Genomic DNA, 21,521 nt, shown 5'->3' with positions numbered 1-21,521 from the left:
ATAGGAGAGAGGAGCTTACGACGACGTTTCGGTCCGACTTGTACCATTTACAGTCACACTTCTTCTCTCCTTTTTGTTCATGTGACTTTGTAAATGGTCCAAGTCGGACCGAAACGTAGTCGTAAAACTCCTCTCTCCTATGTGCGGGTTAGTTGTGTATACACTGGGAACAACAGGTGAGTCATGGTCATATTAAGATAACAGTGTGTCAGTATCTGTGGTTCAAGATTATTAAACCTGGAAGGAGGATGAATAGTCTTTCTGAAAGAATTGTAGAAGCCTTCAACAGAAAACTGAATCACTACCTCTGCGAAGTGCCAGATCAACCAGTTTGTGAAGGCTGTGCTATGGATATGTGACCAAAAGAGTGGGAGTAGTGAGGAAGGGAATGGAGCAGAGGGAGTAATAAGAAATGTGATATGTTACAGGGCATAGGGAGGAATAGGAGTAGAGGGAGAGGTGAGGAATGGGAGATAAATGGAGAAAGTAGTAGTAAGGAAAACGAGGGAGTAGAGAGGACTGGGAGAGAGTAATAAGGAAGGGGAGGGAGTAGAGGAAGTAGTGATGAAGGTGAGGGAATAGAAACAGCGAGGAAGGGGAGGGAGTAGATGAAGTAGTGAAGAAGTGAAGGAAGTAGCGAGGACGGATGGGAGTAGAGGAAGTAATAAGTAGGAGAGGGAGTAAAGGAAGTAGTAACTAGGGTAGGAAGTATATGAAGCAATGAGGAAGTGAAATAAGTAGTAAGGAGGATAGGGAGTAGAGGAAGTAGTGAGGAGGATGGGGAGTAGAGGAAGTAGTGAGGAGGATGGGGAGTAGAGGAAGTAGTGAGGAGGATGGGGAGTAGAGGAAGTAGTGAGGAGGATGGGGAGTAGAGGAAGTAGTGAGGAGGATAGGAGTAGAGGAAGTAGTGAGGAGGATAGGAGTAGAGAAAGTAGTGAGGAGGATAGGAGTAGAGGAAGTAGTGAGGAGGATAGGAGTAGAGGAAGTAGTGAGGAAGTTGAGAAAATAATGGGTGACAAACAAGCCTAACGGAAAAAGTAAGTTATTATTATAGCTAACTACATAAACTCATATTTTAAATTAATATTGTTGTATAGTAGAAACACAATAGCACGAAAAACACAATTCTCAAAAAATTTTCTCCAGAAGAACAATTTCAAAATAACAAACAAGGAAATCATTTCCAGCACGCAGTCGATTCCCCGTTGAGTCCCGCGCCAAGGATATTTGCATGATTTGCAGCTTGTATTCGAAAAAATGGAAATTGCTTCAATTCGGCCTTCGCATAATGGCCATTTAATCTCGTTTCCTCTTCTTCTCTTTGTCTCTTCTCTCTCTCTCTCTCTCTCTCTCTCTCTCTATCTCTATCTATCTATCTATCTATGTATATGTATATATCTGGAGGGGGATTCGGGGGTGAACGCCCTCGCGGTCCGTTCCGTGACGAGACCTTGTGGTGGATCAGGGCCTGATCAACCAGACTGTTACCGCCGGCTGCACTTAAATCGAAGTACGAACCACAACCCTGGTGCTCAGGTACTGACTTAAGGTGCCTGTCCAGCGCCTTTTTAAAGACAGTCAGGGGTCTATTGGTAATCCCTCTTATGTATGCTGGGAGGCAGTTGAACAGTCTTGGGCCCCTGACACTTACTGTGTTATCGCTCGGTGTGCTCATGGGGCCCCTGCTTTTCATTTGGGGGATGTTGCACCGCCTGCCGAGTATTTTGCTTTCGTACGGAGTGATTTTCGTGAGCGGATTTGGTACTAATCCCTTTAGGATTTTCCAGGTGCATATTATCATGTATCTTTCCGTCTACTATCCACGGTTTCGGTATCCACGGCAGGTCCTTGGAATGTATCCCATGAGCCACGGCAGGTCCTTGGAATGTATCCCATGAGCCACGGCAGGTCCTTGGAATGTATCCCATGAGCCACGGCAGGTCCTTGGAATGTATCCCATGAGCCACGGCAGGTCCTTGGAATGTATCCCGAGGATATGGGGTCCTACTGTATACCGTATTATGTATTACATATTACACTATTTCTAATGTACATTTACATATTACTGTTGTACATAACAAAATTTGTTGTGCTTTGAGATCATTTTTTTAACACACTGACCGTCTCCTACTGAAGTAGGTGACCCCAGAAACAAGATACTCTTTCACCATCACTCACTCCATCACTGTCTTGCCAGAGGGACGCTCATACTACAGTTCAAAAATGCAAATATTCCCACTTCTCCTTCAGAGGAAAAAGCAAATCATTGTTTAGATTGTTGTAGATAGAGTCGAGGTCAGTGTTATAAATGTTAAATCTTTCTCACTGCCTTGCACTTAGGTGACAATGCTGTTATGAAGCAAATTAGGTAATGTTTAATATCAGTGCGTGTACTCACCTAGTTGTGGTTGCAGGGGTCGAGTCATAGCTCCTGGCCCCGCCTCTTCACTGGTCTCTACTGGGTCACTCTCCCTGAACCATTAGCTTTATCATACCTCTGCTTAAAGCTGTGTATGGATCCTGCCTCCACTACATCGCTTCCCAAACTATTCCACTTCCTGACTACTCTGTGACTGAAGAAATACTTCCTAACATCCCTGTGATTCATCTGTCTTCAACTTCCAACTGTGTCCTCTTGTTGCTGTGTCCCGTCTCTGGAATATCCTGTCTTTGTACACCTTGTCAATTCCTCTCAGTATTTTATATGTCGTTATCATGTCCCCCCTATCTCTCCTGTCCTCCAGTGTCGTCAGGTCGATTTCCCTTAACCTCTCCTCATAGGACATACCTCTTAGCTCTGGGACTAGTCTTGTTGCAAACCTCTGCACTTTCTCTAGTTTCTTTACGTGCTTGGCTAGGGTATATAATCTGAAGGAGGGGTGTTGATAAACTGCACTTTTATAACTGTAGTGTAGGCACTCCTCTGGGAAGACAGTGATGGAGTGGATGATGATGAAAGAGTTTCTTCTTTTCGGGGTCACTCTGCCTTGGTGGGAAACGGCCGATGTGTTAATAAAAAAAATCTAAAATTATCTAATATAATCTGGTTAGGGTATGTAGGAGAGAGAGAGAGATTTGCTGTTTGGAGGGTCATCTGAGGTGTCATAACCACGCACCTCTGGCAAAACAGTGATAGTGTGAATGATGGTGAAAGTGTTTCTTTTTCGGGTCACCCTACCTTGGTAGGAGACAGCCATTTCACCAAAGGGACAATAAACGGAACGGATAATCAACAGAACGAACATTTGGATGATTGAACATACGGCATTAAATTTTGTTTGTTAGGTTAGGTTAAGTTTGGTTATTTATATTTCTTCTTTGTAATTGCTTTATAAAACTATAAAAAATATAAAAAGATAACATAATTACTGAATTCCAGTTCGGCCATATGTCCATTCAGATAAATGTTCGTTAGGTCAAATGTCCTTCGGTGAAGCGTCTGTCAGCCAAATGTCCGGGAGTCATCTACACGTAATGTGGTAACAGAGTAAGAGAATGACTGTAAATATGTTTTAATTGATATAATGTTGCAAAGCAACCAGTGAATGTGCAATCGTGAATATGGTTTGTTGTATATAATTCTCACATGGTAATGTAGCAAGGCAAACAATGAGTGATGGTGAATCTGTTTACTTTGTGTCACTACTTTGGTGGTTCATATGACCAGTCAGAGAATGAGTGATGGTGAATCTTTGGTAGTTCATATGGCCAGACAGATTTAATGATGGTGAATTTATTTCTGTCTTTGGCTCACTCTTCTTTGGTGGGTAATGGCCAGTATGTAAAGAAAAAAAAAGTGAGTTGGCACAAGAAATAGAATAATGATGCAGTGTAATTTAGATGATGACTTCAATGTTACAAGTGCAATAAAGCTAATGGTGAGGCATTATTAATATTTTCATTAAATGGCTTTATTGAAATTATCATTATTGCCATTTTTCAATAGAGTGCTTTACTGAAATGGTTTGCAATGGTTAATGACAATACTAACAAGGTCTTCTTATATATGAACTTTGATAATCCCCATTGATTGTTTGCTGCATTTTTTATTGCTTTTATTGTGGAATCTACTTTGACGTAGTGATTAATTAACTGATAATTATAAGGGATTAATGTGTAACCAGTCACTATACTCTTGCTTCATACCATAAAAAATTCACATTTCAAATGACCACAGCTTTTGGTCCTAGAAATGTGATCTGCCTTACCATTAGACCCACTCTTGAAGGATGGTGCCTTAATACAAGTGTGACTTTGTAAATGGTCCAAATCGGACCGAAACATCGTCGTAAGCTCCTCTCTTCTATGTGCGGGTTGTGTATCGTTCCACTCACGGTATTGTGCCTTTTTTTGTTATTTTTGTTAAGTGAAGGGTTCTTGAACGAAAGATTTGGAGGTACCCCTCTCATTCTTTGGACTGATTTTAATTGCCTCCCATTCAACAAGGCGCTATATGATCCTTACTGGTTTAGTGCTCCCTCATGTATATATTACTAATAATAATGTTTTTAGTAGTGAGGCCTTAGAAAAGTGGTGCAAAATCTGTGACCTGTACTACGAATAACCTAAGTGTGGTATTGACGAGCCTGGGTCGTGAAATGGAACGTGCTAAGCCTTGCATTCATTTCAGTGAATGTCACTTTATACATTTCTCAGTATCAAAAATACAACTTTATTAAAATGACTACTATGTATGCTAGTATTTGTCTTTACCAAATGCAGCAATCCAAAAAATTGTTAGACTATCCAGCAGGATAGTGTTCTGGTGAAAGTACTACATAAATATCAACAATTACTACTGTCAGGATAGTATTCTAAGTTATGAATTATTATTTCTGAACACTGGAAACTGAAAGTCAGAATAACAATACATGAATAAATAAATAACTTTGACTTAGGACAGAAATCTCTCAAGTGAGGTAGGTGCTTTGATGCCAGTGAGAGATTCTTGATACAAGGAACTGGATGTAACCTTGCTTGGATCATATCTAAATGGCTCCCAGTCTCCCAGGCATTGTGATCCTTATGGGTTTAGTGCTTCCACAGGAATGCAATAACAAAAATTTTCGTCCATGTATTATTGAATTAGTTTTGTGCACCTAGTGAGGCGTCTTAATGATGAGAAGTCTTGATCCAAGGAAGTGGATATACCCTTTCCTTGGATTAAACAAGAGTTTTCCATTGCCCATGTGCTGTATGGGATTTAGCACTTGTCCTTATTTTAATAATAAAAAGAGATTACCTGTGATATTAATAAAGATGTTGACTTGGGAAGACAATATGTAAAGTTGGGGCTTTTACCAGGTGTTGACATCTATCAGTCTTGTGCTGATGGAACTGTTACCTGACTAAGACATGTATCAGTCTTGTGTTGATGGAACTGTTGCCTGACTTAAGAAATGTATCAGTCTTGTGCTGATGGAACTGTTACTTAAGACTTGTATCAGTCTTGTGCTGATGGAACTGTTACTTAAGACTTGTATCAGTCTTGTGCTGATGGAACTGTTACTTAAGACTTGTATCAGTCTTGTGCTGATGGAACTGTTACTTAAGACTTGTATCAGTCTTGTGCTGATGGAACTGTTACTTAAGACTTGTATCAGTCTTGTGCTGATTGAACTGTTACCTAGCTAAGACTTGTATCAGTCTTGTGCTGATGGAACTGTTACCTAACTAAGACTTGTATCAGTCTTGTGCTGATGGAACTGTTACCTAACTAAGACTTGTATCAATCTTGTGCTGATGGAACTGTTACCTGACTGAGATATGTATCAGTCTTGTACTGATGGAACTGTTACCTGACTAAGACTTGTATCAGTCTTGTGCTGATGGAACTGTTACCTAACTAAGACTTGTATCAGTCTTGTGCTGATGGAACTGTTACCTAACTAAGACTTGTATCAGTCTTGTGCTGATGGAACTGTTACCTAACTAAGACTTGTATCAGTCTTGTACTGATGGAACTGTTACCCGACTAAGACTTGTATCAGTCTTGTACTGATGGAACTGTTACCTGACTTAAGTCTCACCTTGGAGTAATATCCTGCTTACTAGAATAATATAAGAGGGAAACAAAGCCTTTGTTCCAACTGTGTGACTATCATACAGAATAGTGAAGCATCACCAAGGTTCTGTGATATTGGTGACCCTTGTGGGTTTAGCGCTTAGTTTTGGTTGTAATAATTTGATGTTGGTGAGGGGCTCTTGATCTGAGAAATTGTTCAGTGCTCCAATACCTTGTTACAATAATAATAATAATAATAATAATAATAATAATAATAATAATAATAATAATCCAGTACCTTGAATCAAGCGTGAATGCCTTTTGTTCCTTAAGTCACTATTACCCGAGTGGGTTTAGTGCTCCCAATGAATGCAATAAGTTTGGCAACATACTAGGCTACTTATGTCTCCAAATTAAAAAAAATAGTTGAATGTGTAGGAACTTTTGAAGGCTGGGCAGTGATGCACGACCCATACGGGTTTACCACTTAAAATCATTATCTTGAAGGTTGGTACCTTGATACTGTTAAAGGGCTCTTAGCCCACGGAATAAGATGTTCTATGACCTCCTATGGGTTTAGCATTTTCGCCTGATTAATTGCATTCAAGACAGCGCTGTATGACTCCTGTAGGTTTAGCGCTTAGTTTTGATTATAATAATGTACCAATTACTCCCTCAAGGAAGATTTCTTGATTTTGGTGAGAACTCGTGAAATAAGGAATTGGACCTGTGCTTCAATTCCTTGAATCGAGCATGAATACCTTCCATTCTACCAGACGTATAACTCATGACCCCTACCAGTATAAGACCCATGACCCCTACCAGTATAAGACCCATGACCCCTACCAGTATAAGACCCATGACCCCTACCAGTATAAGACCCATGACCCCTACCAGTGTATGACCGATGATTCCTACCAGTATAAGACCCATGACCCCTACCAGTGTATGACCGATGATTCCTACCAGTGAAAGACCCAAGACCCCGTTCCAGTGACATAGCCGGGATCTCGGTAGAGGGGCTTCACAGGGGTCTATGACCCCTGCCAGTGACATAGCCAGGATCTTGATAGAGGGACTTCACAGGGGTCTATGACCCCTACTAGTGACATAGCCAGGATCTTGGTAGAGGGGCTTCAGAGGGGTCTACGTCCCCTACCAGAGACAGCTGGAATCCTGGTAGGGATGCTTTGCAGGGGTGTATGACCCCTGTCAGATGCATAACTGGGATCATGGTAAAACAGAGGGCTTTACTGAACCCTACCAAGGGTGTACACAGGTTCCTGAAAGGTTTCACAGACTAGATGCCAACATGGGTTAATCTGAAGTGATCCATGCCATGGGTTTTCTTAAAAGGCTGGGAAGCGCTGCATGGCCCTTGTCGGTTTAACGCTTTATTTTATTTTAATTAGGAGGCTGGTTAGAATTACGCAGCTCACTATGACCCTAGTGTTTAGAGCACCGTGGTGCTCTAAACACCACCTCCCAGGCCGAGGGACTGATTACCTCATCTTTTGTATATAGTTCTTCGTTTTTCTTATTATGTCCAAGAATTTGTATTGATAAAGCCACTGGATGGCGAAACGTCTACAATAAAGATAACCAGATGTTGCACAAGTGTCTTAACTTTCATCTTGTCGGTATTAAGAACATAACATAAGAACGAAGGAACACTGCAGAAGGCCTACTGGCCCATGCGAGGCAGGTCCAAGTCTCCTACCGGCTTAAGCCAAAGCACCCAACCTAGTCAGGTCAGGTCACATTGACTTAAGGGAGGAACACGGCAACCGACCTGTTAGCACAAGCTATCAGGTCTAACTCACACCCACCCACATCTACTCATGTATTTATCCAACCTATTTTTAAAGCTACACAACGTTCTGGCCTCTATAACGGTACTTGGGAGTTTGTTCCACTCATCCACAACTCTATTACCAAACCAGTACTTTCCTATATCCTTCCTGAATCTGAATTTTTCCAACTTAAAACCATTGCTGCGAGTCCTGTCTAGGCTAGATATTTTCAGCACACTATTTACATCCCCTTTATTTATTCCTGTCTTCCATTTATACACCTCAATCATATCCCCCCTAATTCTACGTATTGTATACCAGTCTTGCACAGCTCTATAATCCTACGGGTTTAGCGCTTCCCCATGATTATAATAATGTAGAGGGCCTGGCCAAGTAATTTTATGCTTTGAAGTTCCAAAACTATTTTCAGTAGTATAACCTTGTGGGTTTAGCGCTTACGACTATAGTCTGTATTAGTGTCTTGGGGAGGGCCCATTTGTTTTGCATTGGGTTATACAGTATATATTTAGAGAGACTTTGTAGACTTATCTTACCTAGACCCCTTTGATCTTACCTAAGGATTAAGGATTTTATTTCTTTGCATAGTGCACAATAAGAACATAAGAATGTAGGAACACTGCAGAAGGCCTACTGGCCCATTCGAGGCAGGTCCTTATCAAAACGACATCTACCTAAAGCTACTCAAGAAATAACTCCCGTACCCCTTAACACCAATCAAACCCAGCCCCTCCCACTCATATATTTGTCCAGTCTCTTCTTAAAACTACCCAAGGTCCTAGCCTCTATCGCCCCACTGGGAAGACTGTTCCACGCATCTACAACTCTGTTAGAAAACCAGTACTTACCTATGTCCTTTCTAAATCTAAATTTATCCAACCTATTTTTAAAGCTACACAACGTTCTAGCCTCTATAACTGTACTCGGGAGTTTGTTCCACTCATCCACAACTCTATTACCAAACCAGTACTTTCCTATATCCTTCCTGAATCTGAATTTTTCCAACTTAAAACCATTGCTGCGAGTCCTGTCTAGGCTAGATATTTTCAGCACACTATTTACATCCCCTTTATTTATTCCTGTCTTCCATTTATACACCTCAATCATATCCCCCCTAATTCTACGTCTTTCCAGAGAGTGCAGATTCAGGGCCCTTAGTCTATCCTCATAGGGAAGGTTTCTGATACATGGGATCAACTTTGTCATCCTCCTTTGTACATTTTCCAGAGAATTTATATCCATTCTGTAATACGGTGACCAAAACTGTGCAGCATAATCTAAATGAGGCCTAACCAAGGATGAAGAATTGAGACACTTATGCAACGCATGGGAATCTTTATTGAAGAAACGTTTCTTCAATAAAGATTCCCATGCGTTGCATAAGTGTCTCAATTCTTCAACTTGTCGGTTTTCAAAACCATTCATCACATCTGTCAGACACTGCAACATCATGGAATCTTGGTACAAAGACTTCAACGCTTGCCCAAACCTTTGGACGATGACCTACTTACATTAGTGGCAGGTCCCACTAAAATCCCGCCTCCTCCTGCTTCAACTCATCTCACCGCAGTATATAAGCCACCTCTCTGGCCCTATGCTGCACTTACTACAAGAGTGATGGACTGAACACATCGAATCCAGGTTGAGGGACTGATTACCTCATACTTCTACTCTCCTTACCCATTTCTACTTTGTATTGGACTGATGAAGTCAATGTGTGGCGAAACGCTTCTTCAATAAAGATTCCCATGCGTTGCATAAGTGTCTCAATTCTTCAACTTGTCGGTTTTCAAAACCATTCATCACTAACCAAGGATGTATAGAGTTGAAGAACAACCTGAGGACTCCTATTATTTATGCTTCTTGATATGAAGCCAAGGATTCTATTAGCTTTATTGCGAACACTTATGCACTGTTGTCTTGGTTTCAGATTACTGCTAACCAGAACTCCTAAATCTTTTTCGCAATCCGTAATATTAAGATCTACATTATTTAGTTTATATGTGGCATGGTTATTGTCCTGTCCAACATTTAGAACTTTGCATTTGTCTATATTAAATTGCATCTGCCACTTCTCCGACCACTGCATCAGTCTATTCAAATCTTCCTGGAGTGCTCGAATGTCCTCGTCAGAATGAATTCGACGTCCTATTTTAGTGTCATCGGCAAACTTGCCGATGTCGCTCTTTATGCCCTCATCTATGTCGTTTATGTAGATTGTGAACAGCAGGGGGCCCAACACTGACCCCTGTGGAACACCGCTCGTGACGCTTCCCCACTCTGATTTCTCCCCATTTATGCAAACTCTCTGCTGCCTATTTGTCAACCATGCCTCTATCCAGGAAAAAATTTCGCCTCCTATTCCATGTGCTTTAATTTTCCTCAATAGTCTCTGATGTGGGACCCTGTCAAAAGCCTTACTGAAGTCCATATACACAATATCATATTCATTACCATGATCTACCTCCTCAAATACCTTAGTGAAAAAAGTTAATAAATTCGTAAGGCAGGAACGCCCCTTTGTAAAACCATGCTGAGATTCGTTGATTAATTTATGCTTTTCAAGGTGGCTACGAACTGCCTCGGCAATTATTGATTCCATAAATTTTCCCACTATGGAGGTTAGGCTTATTGGTCTATAGTTCGAAGCTAAGGACCTGTCACCTGTTTTTGAAAATAGGTATCACATTTGCCATTTTCCACTTATCTGGCACTATGCCAGTTTGTAGTGATATGTTGAAAAGATTAGCCAAAGGTGTGCTAAGCTCCTCTTTACATTCCTTTAGAACCCTTGCATACAGTTCATCAGGGCCTGGGGATTTGTTAGGTTTTAATTTATCTATTTGCCTAAGGACCATGTCACTTGTGACCCTAATCGTGCACAGTTTATTATCGTCCTGTTCTACATAATTTATCATTACTGGAATATCGCTGGTATCCTCCTGTGTAAAAACTGAGAGGAAGTATGTGTTAAAAATTCTACACATTTCCTTATCACTGTCAGTGAGCTGACCCGAGGAACTTTTGAGTGGGCCTATTTTGTCCCTGATCTTACTTCTGTATACCTGAAAGAATCCTTTTGGGTTAGTCTTCGATTCTCTTGCAACTTTAACCTCATAATCTCTTTTTGCTTTTCTAATTCCCTTTTTTATTTCTTTCTTTAACTGAATATATCGATTTCTTAATTGCCCCTCTCCTCTTTTGATTTGCCTATATATGCCTCTCTTTTGACCAATCAGATATTTTAATCTATTGTTCATCCATTTAGGATCATTTTTGTTTGATCTGATTTCCCTATTTGGAACATAATTTGACTGAGCAGCTAGAACTATGCCCTGGAAAGCATCATATCGGCAACCATCACCACCTACCTGACCCTTAGTCAGGTCATTCCAGTTCAACCCACCTAAGTAATTTTTCAGTCCTATGAAATCAGCCAAGCGGAAGTCAGGGACAGAGACTTGATTGCCTTTATTAGGGGAATTCCATGATATATTAAAACTGAGTGATTTGTGATCACTTTCCCCAAGCTCATCATTAACCTCAAGATTATTAATTAGTGTTTCCCTACTGGCAAGAACCAAGTCAAGGAGGTTGTTTCCCCTAGTTGGCTCTGTCACAAACTGTTTAAAAAAACAATCCTGGATCGTATCAAGAAAGTCACCTGACTCTAAATTTCCTGTCAAATTGCTCCAGTCAATCTGTCTATAGTTGAAATCTCCCATTAGCACAACATTTTCGTATGTAGATGCCTTACGAATTTCGTCCCATAGAAGTTTACTGCACTCCCTATCAAGATTTGGGCCCTGTAAATCACACCCAAAATTAGTTTTTCTCGGCCCTCGAGAAGCTGTAACCAAACAGATTCAGTGGCTGACGCTTCTAATTTAATATCTTGTCTAACACAACAATTTAAATTGTCTCTGACATACATCGCTACTCCACCACCTTTCCTGTTGACCCTATCAGTGTGGAATAATTTATAGCCTTGTATGTGACATTCAGAGGGCATCTCTCTATCTTTCAGATTGAGCCAGGTCTCTGTTATAGCAATAATATCTATGTTTCCTGCACTTGCAATTAATCTTAGCTCGTCTATCTTATTTCTTACACTCCTGCTATTAGTATAGTAAACCTTAAGAGAGCTAGTCCCTTGCTGCCCTCTGCTGTCCCCCTTTGTTTGCTGACCTGATCTATTGTCTTTATTTATAACTTCATGCTGAATGCCTTTTATACATTTACTGTTTCCAACCCTAGTGTTGCAACCTGCTTGTTTCCCACACACACCCATACCTCTATCTTCCATCAGTTTAAAATCATAGGCATTTCACCAATGGCCTTCTCAATCGAGTCTGCAAGTGCTACCACCCCTGCCCCAGAGAGATGTACCCCATCCCTTGCATACATATCATGTTTGCCATAAAAATTGTTCCAGTTGTCAATGAATGGGATTGCAAGTTCCTTGCAGTATCTGTCTAGCCAGCAATTTACACCAATTGCCCTAGACAACCATTCATTTCCTACTCCCCTTCTAGGCAAGATGCTACATATGATTGGGATCCCTCCCTTAGACTTAATGAAATCTATAGCTGACCTGTACTTATCTAGCAGCTCTTCTCTCCTACCCTTCCCAATATCATTTCCACCAGCACTGAGACAGATAATGGGCTTGTTCCCTTTACCTGACATGATATTATCCAGCCTGTTGACAATGTCCCCAACACCAGCTCCAGGGAAGCACACACTATCTCTCATCTTCTTATTCATATTACAAAAAGCACGGTCAATATATCTTACCTGAGAGTCACCAACCACAAGAATGCGCTTACCTCCATTAGCAGTGGTGACGTGTACTTAGCTCAGTGGTGACGTGTACTTAGCCCAGTGGTGACGTGTACTTAGCTCAGTGGTGACGTGTACTTAGCTCAGTGGTGACGTGTACTTAGCTCAGTGGTGACGTGTACTTAGCTCAGTGGTGACGTGTATTTAGCTTAGTGGTGACGTGTACTTAGCTCAGTGGTGACGTGTACTTAGCTCAGTGGTGACGTGTACTTAGCTCAGTGGTGACGTGTACTTAGCTCTGTGAAGACCTGTTTGTGTGCTCTCTGTGAATCTGAACCAGGATGCCCTCTCTTGAGCAGCTTTACCAGCAGCTGAGAGAAGAACTCAGAGTTGCTAAACTGGAGATACGGCGATTAACGGAGGAGAACAAGAGGATTCGTAGTAATCCTCCTGTTGTGAGTCCCCAGGTTAAGAGGGGAGCTTGGTCAGTGGCCGGGCAACATGGAACCAAGCTGAAGATTAAGAAAACGGTTGGAGAGGCAGAAACAACGAGAAACCAGAAGACTGCCGTGGAAACTTCCAACTCATTCTCGGTGCTACCTGACGAATGTGAGTGTTCTACTGGGAATGCCACAACGAGCACCAAGGAAGCATTGGCAGACGTGAGTGAGACATCCCTAGAAACCCCAACGAAGACCATCGAGAACGTCATGACGAATTCTACAAGTGGTGTAATGCTACCTGGCGAATGTGAGTCGACTACTCGGAGCATCACTACGGACGACGCCAAGGAAGGTAAAAACATTGTTGTTGTTGGGGATAGCCAGATTAGGTACATGGATAGGGCATTCTTCTCAGTAGTAGTAACCAGTTACCAGTAACCAGTTACCAGTAACCTGTCCGTTGACTCAACGACCAACCGTCTTGAGTCACGGTCTTCATATTGTGCTGAGCTGACACTATTTCAAAACACCCACTACGGGGTACTGGCCAGCCGGCTAGTCAGTTTTACGAGTGTAACCAAGGAGATAGGTAACGGCTGCGGGCTCCCTCCACATAACAGCAATTATAAGTAATAACAGCCTACGTGAGTATTTCTACCCTAATCCACGTATCGAACTCCCACATGATAAATGGTGTACAGCGGTGTGGAGCGTGGATTTACGTTTTTAAGGGTAATTCAAGGCGTTTGAAGACTGTTGTGAGTAGCCGGCAGGGTCAAAGGTGAAGAATCTCCAGCCACCAGCTCTACCCTCGCGCACCACCAGCCAGCAGCAGCTACTCCCCTCAAACCTATTGCCTGCAAGCCTGTTGCAGCCGTTTCAAGCTTCCTGGCTTAGTTCGTGTGCTAATTGCTTCAATCTCCGAGGGGTTGACCCGGATTTTGCAATTAAGCCAGTCAGTAAGCCAGACTGTGGAAGTGAACGCCAGTCAGCCTATCATCCAGCCTGTCTCCTGTCATCCAACTGCTCCTCCGTGCTTTGTGCATCGTTACACGTCTTCCAGTCATCCATTCTCGTGGGGTAAGCCAGTCAGCCAACCCAGCTTCTAACCCAGCTGAGAGAGAGAAGTAAGCCACGCAGTAAGAAGTAAGCCAAGTTCCTCTGAGGTATTGTTTATATCGCTTTGTGCTCCCTGTTGGATGCTAAGAGTGGTTTTTACCATTCCTGTGGCATAGAGTGGGTTTTCAAGCCACCTTCGTGGGTGAGTGGGGTGCGCGGCAGACCCCCAGCGTCCCCCCCCCCACCACTCTCTCCCACCACCCGGGGTGCGCGGCAGAAGCGAGAGTCACACCCATCAACCACCACCAGCCATCCTCTCATCTACCTGTGGTTGTTTGCACCCTTGTACCGGGTCCTAGTACTGTTTTGGCTCACATAATTGGTCAAGAGATTGTAGCTGGTGCCAACGAGATAAAGCCAGTTATGTGAGTTCGTCTAGAACGCACATATTCTTCACGACAACAGTGCGAGTGGAAGAGGAAACACCGCCCGCCCACAGGACAATATCTTCGCCCCACCACCAGTAATCACCCGTCTACTACTCTCGACTTCAGTGATAATTTTCTTGAGACATTTTTCTTGCATTTAAAGACATTTGCGTGTGTGAGACATTTATAGTAAATTGCTTGTGTACTCTAAACCTTGTGTTTTTCAGTGTAAACGCAGTATTCTTTGACTCAGTATTTTTAGAATATTTTTCAGTGTTTTCACTTATCTTATATTTTTTATTCTGTGTTTTTTTTTCTTATGCTACTCCTGTCTCTAGTAAGTATTATTGTGTAGTGTCCAGTCAGTCACCCTGTGTGAAGTGATTCATTTGTTTTTTATTGTATTCTTTCAGCGTTGTATTCTCAGTATATCATTGTATTTCATGCAGTGATATTCACCACAGTATACCAAATTTTCCATTTATTTCTATGTGTGTCATTTTTTTTTTTCGTATGCCAACAGTGTCTCATTCCTCTAATTTTTTCGCAGACTGTGTACCATTATTTTAACCAGCAAATTTTTGTCGTATCAGTCACAGCAAGATTTTGTTGTATCAGTCACAGCAAGAATTTGTTGTAAGAATAAATTAATACTGTTGGTGTGCTCCGTCACTGTAAGTGTTATATTCCCTGTTTTGTTCCTGTGTTTTATCATTTTTATATTTCTTGAACAAATTCACTCTTGATGCAATTTCAATTACTTTTAACGTAAAGTGTTTTTCTTACTCTGTTTGAGTAAATTGTTTTGTCTAATTTACAATTAAGAGTTAAAGTGTTCAATCAGTTTATTTTTTTTTTTTGGTCTTCATATTTTAATTCATTATTTTACCTGAGTTTTCCCAGTGACACTTTATTACTGCAGTGATTGTTTCTACACCTTATTTTGTTGCACTTGTTCTGAAGTGAATTATTTTGTTGAACTGTTCTGCAGTGAATTATTTTCTTTTATTGCTATTTTTATGATTTATATTTTAATTTTGTCTATGCATTCTTAGAAAATATTTAAATTTCCCAGTTAACAATTTAATAATTTTATTTTACACTTTCACATTGATTTAAAAAATTTAATTAATTAATTTTTTTATTAGCAAGAGTAAAGACAGCTCATTTTGAATTTAATTCAGTCTCCAGTAATATTTTTACTTGTATATTTCAATGTAAATTTTTTTTTCTTGGTCAATAGTCCTTTAAATTGAGTTTTCCTTCCTCTTGCAGTGTATTTAGACATTATTCTGCAGAATTAGTTGTATATCTTTTCATTTCAATTCTAGAATTTTATATCATTTTTATTGTTCATTATTTTTGCTTTATTTGTTCTCGTGTTACTTTGCCATTATGTCTCACATACCGTCAAGTGATACTTTAGTGAATGTCGACACTCAGACCTCTCAGGCTACTACTGCTGGTCCTGTCATCAGTCCTCACAGTTCCTTACCGACTGACAGACCGACTCAGACACCGAGATATTATAGTTATACTCGTGATTCCCTTGATGCGTTACCTTTATTCAATGGCCATGTACATAGTCTTGAAGCATGGTTTGCAGCCATTCGTTCTCGTGCTAGTGCCCTAGCTGAAGGTCCTCCTTCAGAGGAAAGCCTTATCAGACTTGCTAAAGAAGCTCTTTATCGATCTCCTGCTGCTGTTCACGTTGTTGATCTCCTTGATATGCGAGACTTCAGGAATCTTACTAGGTGGTCACAATATGAGGAACTGATTCGTTCTTTCCTTGTCCCAGTAAAAACAGCTGATCCATATGTTGTTCTTAGGGAACTAGTGAATGCTACACCCATGAGTACTGAATCGTTGAGTGCATTTGCTGTTAGATTAGACAAACTTTTATCATCATTTATCAATGCTGTCCAATCATCATCTTTTCTCCCTGACGAGGCTAAACCATTTACAGAATCAATTGCTAAAATAGCAGCTTTTGGAGCAATTAAAGAACTAATGCCGCCTGCTTCTGTGTGTGCTTATGAGGCTGATCCTCCAACTGTAACGATGGAACCTCTTACAGCCTTAAATCATGTACGTTCCTTGTGCCCCCAGGGTACTTTCCCTTGTATCAAAAGTAATGTCACACATATGCCTCAGTCTGCACCACCTCTTGTTTGCGCCACAGAGACAAATCGTAGTCGTCAACCATCTCAGAGATCACCAAGAACCAGTGTACAGAGTCGTTATACACCTCGTAGTATTCATAGTACATTCAGTAACCATAGTCGGCGGAATTGTTACAACTGTGGTTTCCGTGGCCATATTGCAATTAATTGTCCTGATAGTTACCCTAAGAGACGTCGTACTGATGATGAGTACTCAGATCTTCCCTACTGTACTTATCATAGAATACATGGACATGACACATCTGAGTGTAATGCTCTCTATAACCTTCAGTACTCTAGATCTTTCCGTGGTCGTTCCAACCGCAGAACCCGTCGAGGAAACAGATCTCGTGGTTTTCAAAATAACCAGAACCAGGCTCATTTCATTCAATTCTCAAACTAACCAGAACCAGGCTCGTTCTTCCAATTCGGGGGAATTCGAGCGCCCCAGTCAAACCGCCCCATGGTGACAGTAGGTGATAATGAGTACACCATCCCCGTTCACAACTCCTTTGAAGCCTTAAGCAGTCTCGAGCATGCCAACCCTGCTGATGATGTTGCTTCACATGTCTCTGACATAGATGATTTTGGGGATGGAGTAGAACAAGTCTTTTCTGATGAAAATCCACCTTTTTGTTTGCACATAACTTCCAATGCAACCATAGGCCCTATAGTGCAAGCATCTGTTTATAATGCGCCCGTTCAATTGTTCATGGACTCTGGTGCGCAAATCAATATTATTAGGTCTAGTTTGTTTAAGGATAAGAAGTTACGACATGTCCTTCTCGTAGAACCGACTCCTGTGTCCTCCCTTAGTGGAGTATCTGGTTCTCACCTGCGTGTCCGAGGTACGACTGCCCTAACCTTTTCTATCCAAGGTAGAGACTTCACTGTTTCCTTCCTTGTTGTCGATCAGATTACTTTCCCTGGTGACCTTCTACTGGGATTTGCTTCCATGCGAGACTTACGCATTGTGCTCGACCCTTATCGATGGCATGCACAAATTGACGACTTGATCGTTCCATTCTGGGGTTACCAGCTTGGATCCGAAATCTGTTATACTGCTGCAGAGTATGATGTACGGATTAAGTCCTTACAAGCTAATGCATTCTCCAGTAGCGTACCCAAGCGGTCAGGCACTGGTAATTCTGTCACTCCCATCAGTGTTCCACCTATACCTTCAGAATTGCAGGATAGTCCGATGCCTCAAGTGTCCGAGGACGCTCAGATTGCCTTGAGTGCTCAACCTATCCCTGCAATGCCTGCTAGTTCGAGTAGTAGTTTCTCCACAGGGGACGCCTTGTCGGAAAACAATTACTTGCAACTAGTAATGCCATCTCTTGTTGATGTCACATGCCGTCTGCAGAAAGACGTTTCTGTTGCGGCTAGTGCTCTCACTAGAGTGTCTGTAGTTGTTCCTAGTGTTCCAGATGGTGATAACGTCCTAGTTGACAGTGATTCCTGCAAAGTAAAAGGTCTATTTGTTGAACCATCCTTACATGTTGTAAGAGATAGTAAGATCCATTTCTACCTGGCCAACACTTCTGGTCACAGTGTTCGCCTTAGAGCAAATACCAATCTTGTTGACCTTGTTCACTATCCTTACCCTGTTCAGGTAGAGGATGAGTTGTCACCTGACCAGTGGGTCGGTGCTATTTCTGCCGGGGAGACCTCATCCACTTCACTGGATCAATCTGTTCCACCAGTTGAGGAGAAAGACTTAGCTCCCACTGACTTCCCAGATGAAGTCAAGCGTTTGTTGACTCTGTTGAACAAACGTCGTAAAGCCATTGCTTTACCAGGTGAGAAGATGGGTATAACGAACTTATTGTCCCATCGTATTCCACTTGAACCTGGTACTAGACCTATCTACATACCTGCGTACAGAATGCCTCATTCACAAGTTGCTGTCGCAGAAGAATTGATCAATCAAATGCTTGATGATGGAGTTATTGCACCTAGCAATTCACCTTGGAATGCACCCTTGATACTAGTACCTAAGAAGGATGGTACTTGGCGTCCAGTAATTGACTTTAGGAAGTTAAACGCAAAAACCATTCCAGATCGCTTTCCACTCCCTGTACTGGGTGATCTTTTACGTAATATCGGAGATAACAAAGTCTTTTCAACCCTAGATTTGTTACAAGGGTTTTGGCAAGTCCCTCTTCACGAGGACAGCCAAGAACTAACTGCATTCTCCACTCCTACAGGTCATTATCACTTCCTCCGTATGGCATTTGGATTACGATCTTCCCCTATCACGTTCTCAAGGCTCATGACTAATATCTTTAGAGGTCTCATAGGTAATGCACTTATGGTGTACTTAGATGACGTAATCGTCATGTCTAAAGACGTGGATACACACTTGAAAAGACTTGATGTAGTACTTGGTAAGCTTGAAGAAGCCAATTTAAAGATCAAACTGTCAAAATGTCAATTTTTCAGATCAGAAATTAAGTTTCTTGGTCACGTAGTCACTCCTAGAGGGGTTACGACTGACCAAAGTAAAGTAACTGCAGTACTAAATTTTCCAACTCCCAAAACTGCTGATGCCGTAAGATCCTTTGTGGGCTTAGCAGGTTTTTATAGATCTTTCATTGCCAATTTTTCTTCCATAGCTGCTCCTCTAACTGAGTTGCTTAAGAAAGATGCTCCTTTTGTTTGGACCTTCCGTCAAGAAAGAGCATTCCAAACTCTAAAAGAAAAGCTAACATCTGCTCCAATTTTGAAATTTCCAGATTTTTCTAAGCCTTTCTATCTGACAACTGATGCTAGTTCAATTGGCATAGGTGCCGTACTAGCTCAGAAGACCGATGGCAAGTACAACGCAGTTGCATTTGCTAGCCGAGTCCTTACGAAGGCTGAACGTAATTATACAGTAACTGAGCAAGAAGCTTTAGCAATAGTATGGTCTTTAAAGCACTTCCGAGACATTATTTATCAGTACTCTGTTCATGTCTTGACAGATCATGCTCCACTGATACCCTTATTCCAGAACAAACAACCTACTGGAAGGTTAGCTAGATGGACCTTGACTATCCAAGAGTTCAATCCCACCTTTGAGCATTTACCTGGCAAGTCAAATGTAGTCGCAGATGCCTTATCGCGACATGTTAGTATAGTAACTGCAGACCCTCCATTTAGTGCTGAAGATGTAAAGAATGCTCAACGAACAGATCCCATGTGGTCTGGTGTGATTCGATTCCTGCTCCAGGAAGATCTTATTCTGACTGTGAAGCCACCAGCACCCATCAGTGACTTTCTCATGAACCAAGAATTACTGTATCGAACAGCCGAGTTGGGTACTCCTAGCAGAAGAGTATACCAGTTAGTAATTCCACAGTCACTAGTGAATGTAGCCTTACAGCTAGTTCACGATGTACCAGGTGTTGCACACCCTGGTATGGATCGTTCAGTAAAACAAGCCAGATTGAAATACTTTTGGCCTCGTATGGCAACTGATATTTCTGAGTATGTTAGGAAATGTAGTGTCTGCATGCAACATAAAGGCAATGCTAATGGTCCTAATCCAATCCAAGTGTATCCAACTACTAGCGAACCTTGGGAAAGAGTTGCGCTAGATTTGTTAACTAATTTCCAATGTTCCCTCCAAGGTAACAAACATCTGTGTGTTATGGTAGACCATTTCACCAGATATTGCGAGTTAGTTCCTATTGCAGATAAGACTGCCGAGACAGTAGCTAAAGCGTTTAAAGAACGCATTATCTGCAGGCATACCACCCCTAAGTCCCTAGTAACAGATAATGGAGGTGAATTCTGTAATGAAATTCTTGAAAATTTGTGTACCTTGTACAAGATCACTAAATCCACCATTGTTCCTCATCATCCTGCCAGCAATGGGTTAGCGGAACGAACCAATAAGAAAGTACTTGATGTCTTGAGAGCCACTATCAATCCCAATAGTGAAACTTGGGATGAAGTTATACCTGATGTGCAGTGTGCTATAAATTCTGCTTACAATGTTTCTATAGGTGACACTCCACATTATGCATTGTATGGTGTAGATAAACGTTTGCCTTATGAGTTGTTATATTCTAATCCGAAACCAAATTACAACCCTGATGATTTCGTAGCAACTCGTACCAGCTTAGCTCAAAGTGTTTTTAGAAGAATCCGTGAAACACTTCATAAATCAACAGCTGAATTTACAAGAGTCGCAAATACTCGAGTAAAGCCATCCAAAATCAAAGTAGGTTCGAGAGTTATGCTGACTAATTTTAACAAAACGTCTGCAATGCCAAAGCTTGATCAAAAGTTTGTTGGTCCTTATCGCGTAGTTGAACATATCACTGGTAATAAGTATAAGGTTAGAGAGATTAGTACTGGTCAGTATAAAGAATCGCATTTGGATCATATGAAGTTAGTATGTGATGATAATGATGTTCCAACCCAGACTAATGTGACAGACTCTGACAATCCTCCTGATCCTGTACTCTCTTCCTCTGATACTCAGTCAGATGATCAACCTGAATGTCGTTATTCCCTACGTACACGACAGGTATTGAGAAATCCTCAAGTATCATTTGTAACTTCCAATTCAGATTTGCCTCAAATACAGCATGAGTTAGCCAATGCTACAGAGTTTGATCCTCCCAGAGATGACACCCATTCTGCATATGCCAATCTTACCCTAGCAGAGTTGGGGTTAAATGTAAATAACCTGTATAGATGAATAATTACAGTATCAACTTATCAGTATTCAAGAATTTTTTTTTTGTGTTCATGTTCTCTCCGCATTCTGAGAGTTAACAGTCTAGATTTGCGTGCACCGAATCTGCCTTTCTGTTAAACACTCTTTCTTTGTATATATT

At 41.4% G+C, this 21,521-nt stretch overlaps 1 protein-coding gene across 1 annotated transcript in view; it reads left to right on the top strand.

Moving 5' to 3' along the window:
• LOC128703478 (uncharacterized) overlaps nucleotides 1–21,521 on the top strand; it is a 398,312-nt gene that overhangs the window by 306,872 nt on the left and 69,919 nt on the right. The gene's annotated exons all lie outside the window — the stretch shown is intronic.

The sequence above is a fragment of the Cherax quadricarinatus genome, chromosome 80, assembly GCF_038502225.1.
Source record: "Cherax quadricarinatus isolate ZL_2023a chromosome 80, ASM3850222v1, whole genome shotgun sequence".
Taxonomy (NCBI): Eukaryota; Metazoa; Arthropoda; class Malacostraca; order Decapoda; family Parastacidae; genus Cherax; species Cherax quadricarinatus.
Note: the sequence above shows the minus strand (reverse complement) of the source record. Positions and strands in the feature narration are given on the sequence as shown.